Source organism: Lotus japonicus, chromosome 2 (assembly GCF_012489685.1).
Source record: "Lotus japonicus ecotype B-129 chromosome 2, LjGifu_v1.2".
In the NCBI taxonomy this organism is placed as follows: domain Eukaryota; kingdom Viridiplantae; phylum Streptophyta; class Magnoliopsida; order Fabales; family Fabaceae; genus Lotus; species Lotus japonicus.
In genome coordinates this window covers 2,453,801-2,473,040 of record NC_080042.1, presented here as the reverse complement: position 1 = coordinate 2,473,040, position 19,240 = coordinate 2,453,801, and the positions used below count along the sequence as shown (strand labels likewise).

At 43.1% G+C, this 19,240-nt stretch overlaps 1 non-coding gene across 1 annotated transcript; it reads right to left on the bottom strand.

The window, feature by feature from the left end:
- Nucleotides 1-1,407: 1,407 nt before the first annotated feature.
- On the bottom strand, nt 1,408-1,514 carry LOC130741537 (small nucleolar RNA R71). Its single transcript, XR_009020430.1, has one exon. It is a non-coding gene; the product is annotated as a small nucleolar RNA R71 (small nucleolar RNA).
- Nucleotides 1,515-19,240: the final 17,726 nt, after the last annotated feature.

Below are 19,240 nucleotides of genomic sequence, written 5' to 3'. Positions count from 1 at the left end.
TTGTATTCTTTCTCAGGTTTTCTTTACATTTTCTTTATGAATTCACTAGCCATGAGTGGCTAGTTCACTTTTTGCTTTGGGTTAAGAGATTCTATGAAATTTTAGTTTGTTAAATCCTATCTCTATGCATGAGTCTTGATTCAATCTTGTATTTCAATTCCTTATTGCATGCTTAGCTTTGGTGCACCTTTGCTATAGGCTAGATTATAATCAAATGGAAATTTGTTATGATTTAGGGACATGAATTGGAATAGATCCTTCTATACTTGCTTCTAGGCATAGAGTGAGGGTAGGGTTTTGTGGGCCTGAACATACATGCTTATTTACCGCTTATGAATGTTTAAGTACACAAGGAATTGGGCTTATCTTTCAGTTTGAGAGAGTTACTTTTTTGAGGAATCAACTAGTAAGTACATAGGCTATAACAACAAGAGTTAAATCGAGGTTTCTTATGCATAGGATAGGTGGACTAAAATGGATTAGATGATCAAAAACCCAAGGCAATTTTCCATCATTTGTTTTTCACAACTTATTCATCATTGCTCTTTTGCAAAACTTTTGTCACAATCAACCAAAACCAATCTTTGAAATTTACTGCTTTAAGAACTTGCAAACTTTAGGCTTAAATCAACAATCCTCACTCACAATCCCTGTGGTTCGATATTTTAAAACCCGGAGGTATTCGTACACGTGCGAATTGACCAACAAGTTTTTGGCGCTGTTGTCGGGGATTGTTTGTGGTTTTCGGTTTAAGTTAAAAAGTTTGTTTGTTTGTTTTACTAAGCATTGCATTGAATAGGTGTTACTAACCTTTTCTCTGTTTTGTGATTTCAGTTTATGCACGGTAGACTTGGTTCGGATCCACTGCTGTTTGATCCGGAGCCAGAACGCACCCTCCATCGTCGACGAGCTCAACAAAGAGTTGCTGAGTTAGCCGCCATGGCTGCCCATATGACGGAGGAGGAGATGCAAGCCCACATTGAAGAAAGAGTGAATGAGGTTCTTGCTCAAAGAGTTCAAGAGCAAGAATTGGAGAATGCCAATCGTTCTCTTAGAGACCTCACCTCGGCTGCCATGAGCTACGATTATCCGGGCAGCATAGTTTCCCCCGATGGTACGGGAAATTTTGAGCTGAGGCCGGCATTCATTAATTTGGTGAGCCAAAATCAGTATGGTGGAGGTGCTCTTGAAGATCCTCATGCACACATGGAGCGGTTTATCCGCAATTGCAACACCTACAGAGTTCAGAACGTTTCAGTGGACACCATCCGCTTGAGTTTATTCCCCTTCTCATTGAGGGATACTGCTGAGGAGTGGTTGAACTCACAGCCCCAAGGTAGCATTACATCTTGGGAAGACTTGGCTGAGAAGTTCACCACAAGGTTTGTTCCAAGAGCCCTCTTGAGAAAGCTCAAGAATGACATCATGACTTTTACTCAATCCACCGATGAGAATCTCTATGAAGCTTGGGAGAGGTTCAAGAAGCTCTTGAGGAGGTGTCCTCAACATAACCTTACTCAAGCTGAACAAGTAGCAAAGTTCTATGATGGTCTCCAATATTCTTCGAGGTTTGGTTTAGATGCGGCTTCAAGTGGAGAGTTCGATGCCTTACTTCCACAAGTGGGGTACGAGTTGATTGAAAAGATGGCTATAAGAGCCATGAACTCTAGTAATGATCGCCAAGCCCGAAGAGGAGTCCTTGAGGTTGAAGCTTATGATCAACTTATGGCCTCCAACAAGCAACTCTCCAAGCATATGAATGAGATTCAAAATCAAATGAAGACTACCAAGATTGGTGGTCGAGTTGCCAAGGTGGAGTGTGTGACTTGTGGAGGGCGACATGACAGCGAAGAATGCACAGAGACTAGACCGGAGGAGGAAGTGAAGGCTATGGGTCAAGCTCGGAATGACCCATTTTCAAATACTTACAATCCAGGATGGAGGAATCACCCTAATTTTTCTTGGAGGCAAGGCAGTAGTGGGCAAAGAAATGGCTTTCAAAGACAATTTCCTAGCCAAGGATTCCTAGGCCAAAGCTCAAGACAACCTCAAGAGCGAGGAGAAGGTGAAGGTAGTGGTTCCAAGAAGAGCTTAGAATAGTTGGTGGAAACTTTCATCAACCGGACGGAGAACAATTACAAGAATCAAGAGGCGGCTATCAAGAATCTTGAGAATCAATTTGGCCAGCTGGCCAAGCAAATAGCCGAGAGACCTCAAGGTAAGTTTCCCTCTGACATTATCCCCAATCCTAAGCAAGAAAATGCCTCTGTTGTAGCCACTAGAAGTAGTTGTGCCTATTAAGGTGAGAGAGGAAGTTGATCATACTCCTGAAACTAGCAAGGTTCCGTTCCCTAAAGCATTGGCTAAGAGGAGCTTAGATAAAAAGTTTTCAAAGTTTGTTGATGTTTTCAAAAAGCTCCACATTAGTATTCCTTTTGCTGATGCTTTGGAACAAATGCCTATATATGCTAAGTTTATGAAGGATATTTTGCATAAGAGAAGAAGATTGAAGGGAGTAGATGAGATGGTGTTGATGACGGAGGAATGTAGTGCCATTTTGCAGCGGAAGATGCCAAAGAAGAGAAGGGACCCCGGAAGTTTAACTATTCCGGTGGAAATTGAAGGCATGGCGGATGTGGAAGCCTTGTGTGATCTTGGAGCGAGCATCAATTTGATGCCACTCACCATGTTTGAGAGGCTTAACCTAGGAAAGGTTACTCCAACCATGCTCTCCTTGCAAATGGCGGATCGATCCCTCAAGACTCAATATGGGATTGTGGAGGATGTAATGGTGCGGGTGGACAAGTATGTGTTCCCCGTGGACTTTGTGGTGCTTGATATAGAGGAGGATGAGAAGATTCCTCTCATCCTTGGTCGACCTTTCTTAGCTACTGGTAGAGCTAAGATTGATGTTGACAAGGGTCACCTCATTCTCCGTGTTGGTAAGGAAAAGGTACGGTTTTCTGTTTTTAATCCTATGATTGAGACTAACCATGACAATGACTTTGTCTGTGATGTGATTAGAAGCAGGACAAAGGTTTCAGAAGAGACCCCCAAAGTTAATGCCCAAATTGATGAGTTCCATCCGGCTCTTGTAAGGCCCAAGTTTTTAAGCTTATGCTAAGCGAATAAATTTCTTATTCACGATTAGGGATGATGTAATGTGAAGGAAAACCTGAACAAAAGTTTATTGAATGAAATAAATTTATGAAGGAGAAAGTTCAGGAAAAGTTCAAGGATTGCATTATGATCGATAAAAGTTATAGCACGATCGTTATACGCTTAACCTAGGTCAGAAACCCTAGTATATAGCTAATTTTCACTTTTAGGCACGACGGAAGTTAATTCCAAAAATCTTCAGAGAAATGTTAGAACTTCTCTTTTTCCATATATTACAATCGTTTCGAGGCGAAACTCTAGGATCTACGAACGTCCGATTCCAATCATCGGAAGTTTGCCGAAACTGAAACCCTGGTATTTCAAAACCCTAGAATTTCTCGACAATGAAGACTTTTTCTATTCAGAGCTTCAAATGAATATTCTACACGCGTACACCCATTTCTCTTGATGATTTCAATCTTTCTTCAGAAGGAAGTTTTCTATTCCGACATTCGATGCAAAAAGCAACTTATCGGGTAAAATAGTTTTACACCGACTATGCATTAGTTGCCAAAAATACAAGGAGACCTCTTTATAGCTTTGGAATTCTTTTGCCAAAACATATCTATTAATTCACGGAGAATGACGCCGGAAAAATCAGATTCGCGAAACTTTCATTTTCCCGCGAATTTCCATATTCTATATATAGCCAAGAAGGGAAGAAAAACACAAATTTTCCTCCATTTTCTCTCCTCAAACCCGCGGCCAAGAACAAGGAAGAAGGAAGAAGAATTTTGTTCATCTCTTGCTTGATCGTTGATCCGTTAGTTGCTACTTCAAGGTTTCGAGGTATAGTCGCTAATCCTTACCTCTGATCGCTTTTTCCATAGCTTTTCTATAGGCTTTTCTGAGCTGATAGTTTATGGGTTTTTGCAAAACTATCCTGAATCTTTCATTTCTGATTCTAAACCTCTTCCTTATATGCCCAAGATCACTTCTGCCGGATTAGATTTTCCGTTATGTCGCCGGAATTCCGCCGGAATCAATTTTAGCCTAAAATACCCATTTTTGGATTTTTTGAAGTAGAGCTTCAACCTTTAGGCTGAAAACTATCGCCTTAGCTTAGTGCTAGTAGGATTAGTTGTCATAAACGTCGTTGGTGACGTCCCTGCAAAATTTGGTTTTTGGGATTTCAGTTTTGAAATTTCAAAGTTAAAAATCATGACCAAAATACCCTTGCGACAGTTTTTGATCCGATAATTTTTCCGAGTTCAGAATACCCTTAGTTACGGCTAATGATAGCATAGGAACCAAGTTTGATCGAAGAAAAATCGAGCCCCACAATTACCAAAAGTGGTCGAGCCCTATAGGGGAGGAGGAGGAAAATTTCCTTTACCGAAAACTTGTCTTTCGCGCTAGATTATCGTACCTTAGAGTATAGATTACTTCGAGTAACCTTAGTAAGTATCGATAGCTTAGTTTTCGATAGATTCTGATAGTATTTCTGTGATTTTGTTTTAAAGGAACTTTTGAGGAATTTCCTGAGGAACAACACTTTGATTGTGAGGAAGAGTTGGAAGTTCATCCTGGAGAATCTGCAGGTGAGGGCTTCTCACTGAATCTCTAGTTAATACTTAGGGTCGATGCTTTCGACATTGTTTACTGTTTATGCACTGGATTGTGTGTGATTGGAAAATGTTTTCTGAGGCTTCGGCTGACAATGTAGATGATGCATCTACTGAATGTTTTTGATGAGTGAATGACATGCTAAGTGCTAATTGGGTAATTTAGGATGTGTGGTGCATGCCTTATATGCTAAGTGCTATGTGGTTATTGCTTAATATATTGATATATGACATGTTGATTGGTTGTGCTGAGTTATTTATACTTATGCAATGAAATCTGAGTTTCTAAACGGTGAGAATAGCGGGCAGGTCATGCCGATTTTTATTTGAGAGTTTTGAGAAAGCTTGATAGGACGAATGAGATTCGGACCTTGTTAGGATGTTTATGGATCGAGACATTCTCTGGAGTCATTTGGGGATTAGGAGATCCCGAGAACTGATAGGTTTTGCGATAAGACTAAAAGGATACTATTTTGTAAAGAAAACTCATAAGACAATAAACAACCTCTAAATCTTTAAGTAATGATAACAAACTCGAAAGGAAGCTTCGGATGCAAAATCTTAGTTTTGGAAAACGAGAAGTGTCGTCGGATCCGAGCGTTGAGAAAATTGAGAGGCGTTGAGCATGTGTTGTTGTTATGCTGTTGGAGCAGCGTTTGTTGTTGTGCTGTTGGAGCAGCTATGTTGTTGGGCTATCCTGGGGATAAGTCCGGGAAACCGTTAGTTTCTGAGAGTGTGATACTCTGTGCTCATTGAGCAGTTGTGACCATCGGATTGAGATGAGTCGGATGATTTGGAGATCATCGTGGATTACGTGTGTTGGGAAGAAGTGTCTTTTGTCGCAGAATCGACTTTACCTTAGGGTAAGCTTTTAGAGACATTAATTTAGCTAGAACACGTGGCGACGTGTCGAGTGAGGTCGGAGACGTTGTTTGGCTAATCACTGCATTGCATGCACTCATTAAGTGGTTTAAACACGGCGAGATACCGGACCACGGCGGATTCCAAAATTGGTTATAAGACCAGGATTTCCGCGTAAGAGCGCTGCTAGGTGACTCTTAGTAGCAGACCGAAATGGCAGGCCTTCGGGTTTTATGCTGATCTGACTACATGTTGTTGTTGGAGTAAGAGGCACACGGGCCGAAATGGTCCCACCGTGGCTGGTGCTAGGACTGATCCGATGATGTCCATCCGTTCCGGAATGCATATTGGTTGACTGGGTTAACCTGCATTGCATATCATGCAACATGCATACTAATTTAGTTGTCGAGTGTGATTGTTATTTGTTAATCCTATTTGGAACATGATATTTGTTATTGTTGTCATTTACGTTCATTATGGAACATGAAACCCTAGGATGCTATCTCTAGTTATAAGCCTAAGTGGCTATCTATTACTTGTACCTATTGGGTTTATTATCTACATAGTTCTTTAGAGTTGACCCTCGCGTCTTCTGTGTGTGTTTTGGCGGACAACGCCTTTGTCAGATGTCCATTGCGGATTGGTTCACAATGGTCCACCCTTCGGGGGGGATTAGGTACGAGATGATCGATCAGGACGACCCCGGGTCGTGGGTGGTTGACCCCGCGAGCCATCGAGCGACGTATTCGGGGCGTATCATGGAGGACCACGTAGACAGTGGAGGACTCTTGAGGTCAGGAGTGCTGAGGAGATGCTCTATCAGCTTCAACTTGCCACCGGGCGTTCACTGTGGACCAGGACTTGGAGGACCACCACCACCACCGTTGTCTTCAGACGAGGAGGATCCCTCAGAGTAGGAGCCAGTGGGAGTGCCTTCGACAGGGTCTAGTGCACCCAGCGTAGCGGTCATTGATGATCAGGGTTCGGGCCCTAAGCCCGTGAGTCCAGCATCGGAGCGCACAGCGGTTGCGAGGGGAGGACGGATAGGGTTGGTAGACCTAGTTGTTCTGGATTCTGATTCAGACGACGATCATGCTGACACATAGTTTTGAGTGTTAGTGTGAGCTCCTCGAGTTAGGATTAGTGTAGGATTAGAGTTTAGCTCTGACAGTCTTTGCTTCATTTGTTTCTTTGGGGGACAGGGTAGTTCCGCCTATAGCTTTTTGTGTGGTTTCCTTATGGGAATCACAGAGAGTTGGTTGGACTTATGAGGTCTTATTTTCAAGCCATTGGGTCAGCTTATTCTCAGTTTTGAGGGATAGTGTTGCGGACACTTACCTTTATATTCGGTTTGTACATATTGCCTACGGGCGCTACTCTTCTATTACCGTCACTGGAGGTTTACTCGTGACGAGGTTGTTACATGCAGCGGGGGCTGTTTATATATTGTATATTAGTTCTATTGCTTTTCGCATTTGGGTTTTATTTAATTCAGTCTGGTCTTAGTTATTATCAAAAAAAAAATATTCACGTTTTTCCGCATTAAGTTTATTTTTGTTTACTAAAGTGACGCCACCGAAATCGGGGTGTTACATTGTGGTATCAGAGCACGGTCGAGTCTTTCGGGAGTTGTTGGGGAATAGGTCTTCTGTGCTAGGTTGTGTGACTCTGCAAAGAGTGAAAATTGATTGTCTGCAAGCGATTTTTCGCTTAAAAATTGATTGAAGTTATTGCTTACTCATATTGTATAGTGATGCTAGATGCTATCTTATGATGAGTACTGACTGTTTGCTTCCTTTAACAGAACATGGTGAATACCAATCAGCTAGCTGAGATGATGGCCACTATGGCCCAAGCCGTTACCGCACAGGCAAACGATAATGCCATGAGGCGTGCTGCTGAAGAAGCACGTGAACAGCATCAACGCCAGAGGGAAGTAACTCTGGACCAGAACAAAGGCCTCAATGATTTTAGGAGGCAAAACCCACCAAAGTTCTCTGGTGGTACTGACCCAGACGCAGCGGATCTCTGGATCCAGGAAATCGAGAAGATTTTCGGTGTTCTGCAAACTGTTGAGGGTGCCAAGGTGGGCATGGCGACTTATCTTCTGCTAGGAGATGCTGAGTACTGGTGGAAGGGCACCAGGGGAATCATGGAAGCCAACCATGAAGAAATTAACTGGAACTCGTTCCGGACCGCATTCTTGGAAAAGTATTTTCCGACAAGTGCCCGGGATGAGAGGGAGGCGCAGTTTCTGACACTCCGTCAGGGAGGTATGTCTGTACCGGAATTTGCTTCGAAGCTGGAGTCTTTGGCGAAGCATTTCCAATTCTTTCATGATCACGTGAACGAGCGCTACATGTGCAAGCGTTTCGTTAATGGACTGAGGCCGGATATTGAGGACTCAGTAAGGCCACTGGGAATCATGCGATTCCAATCATTGGTGGAGAAAGCCACGGAAGTGGAGCTGATGAAGAACCGGAGGTTGAACCGGGCTGGAACTGGAGGGCCGATGAGGTCGGGCTCCCAGAATATTCAGAACAGGGGGAGGTTTCAGAACAGGAGGCCGTATCAGCGTCCTGCTGGTAGAGGGTTTGCTTCGGGATCTTACAGGCCCATGATGGGTGCTGCTGGTGGTTCTGGAGGTCAGACTCAGAACAGGGAGCTGACTTGCTACAAGTGTGGGAGGCCGGGGCACTATGCTCGCGATTGTCCCGACACGAGACCCCAATGCTTCAATTGTCAAAAACCGGGGCATACTGCTGCACAGTGCAGGCTACCAAAGGCGGAACCAACCGTCAACACTGCTAGAGGAAAGCGTCCTGCTGCGAAGGCGAGAGTCTACATCATGGATGGTGAAGATGCTGAGGGAGTCGATGGACTGATTAGAGGCGACTGCGAGATTGACGGTAACCTTCTATCCGTACTTTTCGATTCCGGTGCAACGCATTCTTTTATCTCTAGAGGGTGTGCAATCAGATTAAGACTTCCTATTACTGCTTTGAGCTTCGATCTGATAGTTGCTACTCCTGCCAAGACTTTACTTGCTAATTCAGCATGCATGTATTGTCCGATAACATATAACAATAGGATCTACCATGCTAACCTAGTATGCCTAACTCTTAAGAACCTAGATGTTATCCTAGGAATGGATTGGTTGTCCCGCTATCATTGTCTCTTGGACTGCAACCGAAAGAGAGTGGTATTCCCTGATTCGGATCTTTCCGAGTATCTATCTGCCAATCACATCAGCGTCGCTTTGAACGAGGGATCTCAGGAGTATTCTGTTTTGCTAAGCTTGGAGAGCAAAGGGAACCCAGAAGTTGGCAGTATTCCAGTGGTGAAGGAATTCACGGATGTTTTTCCTGGCGATGTACCTGGATTGCCGCCTGTACGCAACATTGAGTTTGCTATAGACATCGTACCGGGAACAGGGCCGATTTCGATTGCACCATATCGTATGGCACCTGCGGAGCTAGTGGAACTGAAGTCCCAACTCGAAGATCTTCTGTCGAAGGGATTCATTCGACCAAGTGTTTCACCTTGGGGAGCGCCAGTCTTATTGGTGAAGAAGAAGGACGGGAAATCGAGACTATGTGTCGACTACCGGCAACTGAACAAAGTAACCGTCAAGAATAGGTATCCGTTACCTAGAATTGACGATTTGATGGATCAACTGCGAGGAGCTGCAATATTTTCGAAGATCGACCTGAAGTCGGGTTATCATCAAATCAGAGTCAAGACCGAGGATATCCAGAAGACGGCATTCAGAACCCGTTATGGACACTATGAGTACTTAGTGATGCCATTTGGGGTGACAAATGCACCAGCAATATTCATGGCTTACATGAATATGACCTTCCATACATTCTTGGATCGATTCGTCGTAGTGTTTATCGACGATATTCTGATCTACTCAAAGAATGCTGAAGACCATGAGGAGCACTTGCGACAAGTTTTACAAGTGTTAAGGGAGAAGGAGCTGTATGCCAATCCTTCTAAGTGCGAGTTTTGGCTCGAAGAGGTAAAATTCTTAGGCCATGTGATCTCTAAGGAGGGAATAGCTGTGGACCCAGCAAAGGTAGAGACCGTATTGTCATGGGAACGGCCAAAGACTGTGGCTGAGATCAGAAGTTTTGTCGGTTTAGCGGGATACTATCGTCGCTTTATCGAGAATTTCGCGAAGATTGTGGGACCGTTGACTCAACTCACGAGGAAGGACCAACCTTTTGCATGGACTGAAGCGTGCGAAACTAGTTTCCAGACGATGAAGGAACGGTTGACGACGTCACTTGTACTCGTCTTACCGCAACCAGAGGAACCTTATGAGGTATAATGTGTTGCTTCATATCAAGGCTTGGGATGTGTGCTGATGCAACATCGGAAGGTGGTTGCTTATGCTTCAAGACAACTGAAGGTGCATGAGAAGAATTATCCAACTCATGACTTGGAACTAGCTGCAATCGTATTTGCGCTGAAGATTTGGAGACATCACTTATATGGATGCAATTTCACCATATTCAGTGATCATAAGAGCTTGAAGTACTTGTTTGAGCAGAAGGAGTTGAACATGAGGCAGCGTCGGTGGATGGAATTTCTCAAAGATTACGAGTTCACTCTGCAATATCATCCTGGAAAGGCGAACGTAGTTGCTGATGCCTTGAGCAGGAAGATGCACATCTCGTCGATGATGGTGAAGGAGCTGCAACTGCTGGAACAATTTAGAGATTTGAGCTTGGATATGAGATTATCCGAGGGAGAACTGAAGTTCGGAATGATCAGAATTACCAATGGATTGATGGAAGAAATCCGAGACCAACAGTTACAAGATGAGTTTCTGCTCGGAAAAAGGAATTTGGTAAGTCAAGGTAAAGACCCAGAATTCAAGGTAGGAAGTGACAATATCCTACGGTGCAAGGATACGGTTTGTGTGCCTAACAACCCTGACTTGAGAAGATTGATGATGGATGAGGGTCACAAGAGCAAGTTAAGCATTCATCCTGGAATGAAAAAGATGTACCAAGACTTGAAGATGAATTTTTGGTGGCCAGGGATGAAAAGACAAGTGGCTGAATATGTAGCTGCATGTTTGACATGTCAGAAGGCAAAGGTGGAGCATCAGAAGTCTTCAGGTATGCTGCAAAGCTTAGATGTACCAGAGTGGAAGTGGGATAGCATATTGATGGATTTCGTCGTGGCTTTGCCAAGAACTCAGAAGGGATACGATTCTATATGGGTAATCGTGGATCGACTGACAAAGTCGGCTCATTTCGTACCTGTGAGGACTACGTACAACGTGGAGAAACTGTCAGAGATTTACATATCCGAGATTGTACGACTTCACTGAGTACCGACAAGTATTGTATCTGATCGAGACCCGAAGTTTACATCACATTTTTGGGGAGCTCTTCAAGAGGCTTTGGGAACGAGGCTGAGACTAAGTTCTGCTTATCACCCGCAGACTGATGGACAGACTGAGAGGACAATCCAGTCATTGGAAGATTGGCTACGCGCTTGCGTGTTAGACAACCAGGGCAGTTGGGATACCTTATTGCCATTGATTGAGTTCACATACAACAACAGTTTTCATACGAGCATAGGTATGGCACCGTATGAGGCTTTGTATGGCCGCAAGTGTAGAACACCTTTGTGTTGGTACCAAAACGGAGAAAATCTGTTGGTGGGACCGGAACTTCTGCAACAGACCACTGAGAAGATCAAGCAGATCAGAGAGAAGATGAAGACTTCTCAGAGTAGACAGAAGAGTTATGCCGATCAGAGGCGCAGAACTCTAGAATTCGAAGAAGGAGATCATGTATTTCTGAGAGTTACTCAGACGACGGGAGTTGGTCGAGCAATCAAGTCAAAGAAGCTTACGCCCAAGTTCATTGGACCGTATCAGATCACTCGTCGAATTGGACCAGTTGCTTATCAGATTGCACTACCTCCATTTCTATCGAACATTCATGACGTATTCCACGTGTCACAACTGAGGAAGTATATCGCGGATCCGACACATGTTATCGAGCTGGATGACATTGAGTTGAAGGATGATCTGTCTTTTGAGACACCGCCAATTAGCATTGGTGACACCAGAATAAAACAGTTGAGAGGAAAAGAGATCGAGTTAGTGAAGATCATATGGAACAAAGACACCGGGGATGCGACATGGGAGCTGAAGGAGAAGATTCAAGAACAGTATCCAGAACTTTTTACTAACCCTTAAGTTTCGAGGTCGAAACTTTCTTTTTGGAGGGTAGTAATGTAAGGCCCAATTTTTATGCTTATGCTAAGTGAATAAATTTCTTATTCACGATTAGGGATGATGTAATGTGAAGGAAAACCTGAACAAAAGTTTATTGAATGAAATAAATTTATGAAGGAGAAAGTTCAGGAAAAGTTCAAGGATTGCATTATGATCGATAAAAGTTATAGCACGATCGTTATACGCTTAACCTAGGTCAGAAACCCTAGTATATAGCTAATTTTCACTTTTAGGCACGACGGAAGTTAATTCCAAAAATCTTCAGAGAAATGTTAGAACTTCTCTTTTTCCATATATTACAATCGTTTCGAGGCGAAACTCTAGGATCTACGAACGTCCGATTCCAATCATCGGAAGTTTGCCGAAACTGAAACCCTGGTATTTCAAAACCCTAGAATTTCTCGACAATGAAGACTTTTTCTATTCAGAGCTTCAAATGAATATTCTACACGCGTACACCCATTTCTCTTGATGATTTCAATCTTTCTTCAGAAGGAAGTTTTCTATTCCGACATTCGATGCAAAAAGCAACTTATCGGGTAAAATAGTTTTACACCGACTATGCATTAGTTGCCAAAAATACAAGGAGACCTCTTTATAGCTTTGGAATTCTTTGGCCAAAACATATCTATTAATTCACGGAGAATGACGCCGGAAAAATCAGATTCGCGAAACTTTCATTTTCCCGCGAATTTCCATCTTCTATATATAGCCAAGAAAGGAAGAAAAACACAAATTTTCCTCCATTTTCTCTCCTCAAACCCGCGGCCAAGAACAAGGAAGAAGGAAGAATGAAGGTATGAAAAACGGTAGAAAGGGGGGGGTTTGAATAACATTTTCAGTACAAAACTTCCACCTTAAAGATTTTGACAAATCTTTCGAGAACTTAAGTGCTAAAGATAAGAGATAGAGAAGCACACAAGGATTTTATCCTGGTTCACTTGATAAATCACTCAAGCTACTCCAGTCCACCCGTTAAGGTGATTTCTTCCTTCTTAGAATGAAGGCAATCCACTAATCAGGTAAGAGTTACAACTGCACTTGAAACCTACAAGTGACTAACAATTACACTGACTTAGCTCACACTAAGATTCACTCTCTTAGTCTTCTCTAGGATCCGATCAACCTTGATCTCCTAAAGGAACTAAACAAACTGTTTATCAAAGAAATGTTTACAAGAGATTTGCTTCTAAAAAGCTAATAGTAAACTCAATGAATTTCAGATGAAAGAAAGCTTAGAATATTTTGAATATGTCTTGCGCGTATGTGTTTCTTCTTTTCTTCTCCGCTTCTTTCAATCTTCAGCCACTATATATACTCCAAGGATTAGGGTTGAGCGTTGCATGGGAAATGCTACCGTTGGAGGGCAGTTCTGGAAAATCCAGCTTCTGCTGTGGCTGAGAACGTTAGGTAGGTCGTCAGGAAGGTACACTTGCTTTTGTACTTGGATAGCGACTTGACCTTTTAACCTAGGAGACTTCTGATCAGAGGAATGCTTCGTATTGGAACTTGTGAAGCCGGTTGATCAGAGTCAGAGGGAAAGCACAGATCCTCTGACCATTGTATCTTCTGATTCTGAACTCAGAGGGAAGAACATGGCCTTCAGAGTTTCTTGCTTCTGGACTTCAGAGTTTCCACTAATCAGCTTCTGGATCTTCAGAGTCTTCTACACCATCAGAACATCTGAACCTTCAGTGTTTCTTGGTTATCAGAACTTCTGGATCTTCAGAGCTTCTAGCGACTGAGTCCACATCAGAGTTTGTATAGCTTCAGAACTTCTGAAGCTTTTCCACTGTTCATACTGAATCATGGTGAATGCGAAAGCGTTGCTTGGGTTACTCTTTATACACAGTGCTTCTGATTTGTGTGAGATTGAGTTGAGGTCAGAGCCTGTAAATAGCACACTCAGAAAAACACGTTAGAGTACCACAATTGTTCATATCAAAAGGTTAACTTGTAATCATCAAAACATAGAGTTGTACTACTCGATCAAAACTTGATCTTACAATCTCCCCCTTTTTGATGATGACAAAACTAGGATTTTTGATGAACAATTCTTAAACATTAAACTGAATTCACTCAGAGTTTAGAGATATAGAATAAGACTTATCCTGATGTGAATAGTTTATCTTGCTCATTCTGAATTCAAGTCACTGCTTGATTCTGAGCTTAGCTCCCCCTGAATCTAATACTTGATGAAAACGTTAGTAAAGTCTAGATTCTAAGCTAAATGATGTAAGAGTTCAGAATGAAAAACTTATGACATAGATGAAAAACGAATAATCAGAGCGCATAAGTGATCAGAGTCATGGACAAGGTATCAGAGTCTTGGGTATCAGAGTCAACTTAGAATGACTTCAGAAGAAGTGAAATGTATTCCTTGTATTTGCCCAGTGACACATCTATGGTCATGAAGGTGGAACTCTTAAAATCTCCAAAAGAAAAATAAATCACACTAACACATCTTACACATCAAAAACTGGGTGTACTCCCCCTTTTTGTCATAAGCAAAAAGCTTGGGGTGTGAAAAACTTAGCTTGAAGTACAAGGTACTCCCCCTTAGAGAAGGTCTATGTTTAAAAGAAAGGGAAAATGATGCAAGAAGCAGAGTTAGGCGAAATAAATAAAAGAGTTAATGCAAGGGATGAACGTTTACCACCGGTCAAGTGAGTAAATAGAAGGGTCAGTTACCAAGAACTTAACCTCGAGAAACTGTAGGAGCATTAACTTGCAGAGAGAAAGTGAAGTCTATAAAAAGCGTTGGAGAGAAAGGTAAGCTTCACATCTCGAACAATTTTCAGTAAAAAAAAGAATGGCATCATACAACGTAGTACTAGAAGAGCTGAGGAAGAAGGCCTTTGAAGAGGACTTGTTCCTTAACATCAGGCATCCAGAGGGTACAGCGACCATCTCGGAGCTAACACGGACACTGCTGGAAGAGGACCTGCGTCCAGAGTTGGAGAGAGACCTGAAGGAATTTCTTGCCTTCGTGGAGGAGGTGCAAGAACTCAGCCGGCTTGAACTCAAGCTGCTGGAAGAGAAAGAGTGTTTGGAAGAGAAGCTCAAGACTTCAGAAGAGATTCTGGAGAGGGATGAGCTAAAGAACAGGCTCAGCAACATCCAGCATGTACTGGAGCGTCTGGAGAAGGATAGGTCAGAGCAGCGCCAGGAGTGCAGAAGAATGAGGAGAGATCCTCCATTCTAGACTTTTTAGGGAAGTAATGTATGATGTAAACACAAAAAGATTATGAATAAAACGAGTTTAGCAAACATATGAGACACAAGTATATAGATATGCATATATAATCACAAACGAATAAAATAGAATAAGTAAATAAAAAAGAAACAGAGTTTAACAAAAGGAAAACAAAGTTAACGAAAAAGAAGAAAAAGAAGAGATCCTAAAACTAAGGTTTGTCAGAGCGTCGCAGAAGTTCCATCATCATGTGCTTCATCTCAATCAGCATGGATTCATGAGTGTCAAGACGTTGTTCCATGATGTCGAGTCTGGATGAGCTTGTCTGAGTAGAACTGGAAGGAACATTCTGAGCAGCTTGAGGATCTGGAATGGAAGCAGAAGCAGCAGGAGTAAACACAACTGGTGCAAGTGCTTGGCATCTAAGAGCATCAGCCTCAGCTTCAAGTCGCTCTGCCTCAAGTCTGGCTTGTTCAGCTTGAGCTGCAGCAAGACGTGCAGCTTCTTCTTCTTGTTCTTTCTTTCTCTTGGCTTCTTCAATAGCTTCAAGAAGCTTATTTCTCTGTTCTAGTTCATGAAGAGCCACCCTTCTAGCAAACCTTTGCTTTGCAGCCTCAATGCTCTGACTTCCCTCTGCATGCAGGAGCTGCATCATAATTGGAACTTGAGCCACTAGCCAAGTGCTCAGATTGTTCCACTCATCAGCCACACTTTCAGCGTTCTCACTGAGGTCAGTCTGACCGTGCACATTGCGGAGCCTCAAGGAGGCTTCATGATAGAAAATATTGATGCACTCAGAGAGAGATGTGGGTTGAAGGTGAGTATAGGGAATTATGGAGAGGTTGGTTTCAGGAGAGGCTGGGTGATTGCTGCTATGAGCTTCAGAGACACCTTGTGGAGAACCAATGTTAATCGTGGGAGCATTGGGTTCAGAGGTTCCAAGGTGGGGTTCTGAAGTTTCAACCAGAGGATGAGGTGATCTAACCGAGGATTGGTTAGACACTGAATGTTCGGGTTCAGGTTCTGGTTGAATAGGCTCTTGTTGGTCAGGGACATGGTGAGCTTGTTGAACCAAGGGGTCTGCCTCTTGTAAAGGATTAGCCAAGATAGGTTCATCTGGGTCTACTAGACGTTCAGGTCGAGGGCCAGGATATCTCCTAGGGCTTGGACAAGTTAGGTAATATTCTTCCAAGGCAGACACCTTTTCTTTTCTAACCTCCATGAATTTTCTAATGGATTCAGAGTTATTGGAGGGAGAAGAATCAGCAACATTGATTGGGAAGGATACAGGTGTAAAGGCTGTTGATGAGTCTGTATCCGTGGTTCTGGCAGCAGGACGTTCTGATGCTCTGGGAGCAGAGTGATCAGACGTTCTGGGTTGTGGTTCTGTTTGGTTTGGCTCGGGTTGGTTATGGATGATTGGTTCAGAAAGTAATGGGTCGTACGGAATGGTGAGGAGAGAGGTTGGTTCTTCTGCCCTAGAGGGTTGATTCTGAAGCAAATTCCAGAGAGGTGCTTCAGTAGGAGAAGGTTGAAAGAAGGAAGATCTTGGGGAATGTGGTGGAGTGGTGGTTTGTTCGGCTGGCTGGGATTCAGGAATAGGAGTGAGGGGATTTGAGGAGTGTTTGAGCATAGCAGAAATAGGGAGTGCATCAAATAAATTCAAATCATCATCAGAAGCAAGTGCAGGCTTACTTGAATGTGCTGATGATCGAGTCACTCTGGCAGGAGGTTCAGTCCTTCTGACCACTTCAGCAGCTGGTTCCACCCGAGTAGGCTTCACCACGATTCTGACTTTCTTCGTCTTCTTCTTTGGAGGACCATCCTCACTATCACTAGCATCACCATCATCAGGTTTTCTCTTCGTCTTCTTGACCAGAGGGACATCAGATTCCTCAGAAGATTCGTCCAGAACCATCTTCCTCTGAGCTTTCCTCTTGGGAGGAGAAGGAAACTCTGGAGCTGGTGGCAGTCTGCTGACGAAATCATCAAGGTCAATTTCGAAACCTTGAGCCCTGAGGTCTTCAACATAGCATCTGATGGCGTCAGGATTGTCCGCTTGTGTCCACAGAGGGTAGTCATTCAGAGGCATTCTTCTTCCTCTGATGTCAGAAGATGTGTCTTCATGAGCAGGAGCAATCTTCTTCTGGACCAAACCCATCTTCTTCAGGGAGTTTGCAGTGAAGACATCACTGACAATTGTGCTTAGATCCTCTACACATCCAGCATGGATCAAATCTTGCACCAAGTTGCTTTCAATGAGAAAGTCTGAGAGCAACCTCCCAAAAGGGATATATTTGATTGCAGACTTGATGGAGGCGGTGGTGCGAGACTTCCGGATGCATTCCTTCAAGTAGGAGAACAGGAAGTAGGGAAGGCAGATCTTCTTCTGATCTTGGATGAAGAACAACATCACCTTCTGGTTGAAGTTGATGTAGTCTGGAGAACTGCCCTTCGGTCTCTGGTTTATGCAGTGAAGCAGGATCTTGTGCCAGATTCTGAGTTTGGGATGAAGGTCCATCACCTTGTAACTCGTCTTGCCCGGTTTGAAGGTGGTGTACAGGGCCTGGTTGACTTTGTCTTTGGTGCTGGGTTTCAGCTTCGATTCCGTGAGTTGGAAACGAAACCCATAAGCAGTGTTTGCACCTAGTAAGTGCACGAATGACTTCTCAGTGATGATGATCTTTCTTCCAAGAATATGAGAGACCACCTGAGTATCATCGCAGTCGGCGTGCTTCCAAAATTCCTTTACCAGTTTCTCATACACCGGTCCTCGAAGTCTGTTGAAGTAATTTCCCCAACCTTGAGCTTGGACTTCAGGACGAAGATCATACCCATTTGTAGCCAGATTGTCGAGGTCGAATCTCCATTCTGCCAGGACTTGAAGTTCCTCAGGAGCAAATACGCAGTGAACGGCACAGCCCCGTTCTGCAATTGGAACAATCTGCTCTTGAGCTTGAACTTGTTCTTGTGCCGGGTTCTCAGAGCCCCTTTGACCCGTTGCTAGACCAACTACCATGTGAGGGAACTGAGGTGCATCTGCATTAGATCTTCTGGTTTGTCTTACCATTTTGAAGAGGTTGAAGGTTTGAGGTAGAAGATGAAGGTAAAAGATGAAGAGAGATCGAGAGAGAAATCGAGAAAAAAACGGTTTTGAAAAGCAGAGAGAGCGAGAGTGAAAACCGGAAGTGAAAGAGAACGTGTGTGTATAGTGGGTTTTATCAAATAACCGTTGTTGATTCAAAAAGCACTTTAAGATCAACGGCTGAAAATTAAAGATAGATAGTAACAGTAAAATACACAAATCACACACAGGAGATAAGCATATCTACACGCAATCATAACAGACTGTCACACGGGCACAAGGAACTATGCATCAGAAATTCTGACACACGTGTTGTTGTCTCAGCTTCAGAGTCAGTACCAGTGGGTACACACACTCTGATTGAGTTACCTTCTGGACTAGACATCTTCTGATCAAGAAGTATCATAGTCAGAGGTTCTGATCCATCTTCACTCTGGACAAAAGTCCATGTTTAGATTTTTCAGAATAAAATTAAATCTATCCTCTGCTAAGGGCTTTGTAAAGATATCTGCCCATTGATGGTCAGTATCAACAAACTTCAGAAGAAGTACGCCCTTCTGTACATAATCTCTAATAAAGTGATACTTTACCTCAATGTGCTTTGCCTTTGAATGCAAGATAGGATTCTTACTCAATGAGATTGCAGCAGTGTTATCACAATAGATTGGGATATTGCTCTCAAGGATCTGATAATCCTCCAGCTGATGTTTCATCCAGAGCATCTGAGTACTGCATATTGCTGCTGAGATATATTCTGCTTCTGCAGTTGATAGTGCAATGGTTGATTGCCTCTTGCTTGCCCATGAGACTAGATTGCTTCCTAGAAATTGACAATTTCCGGAAGTACTTTTTCTCTCTGTTCTATCTCCAGCATAATCAGCATCACAATAACCTGAAAGCTTATACTCTGATGTTTTCTTATACATCAAGCCAAGGTTAGTGGTGCCTTTCAGATACCTTAGGATCCTCTTAACAGCAGTTAAGTGGGTTTCCCTTGGATCTGATTGGAAGCGAGCACATAAGTGAACACTAAATAATATGTCTGGCCTAGATGCAGTTAAGTATAGAAGTGAACCTATCATGCCACGATAGAGCTTCTGACATACTTT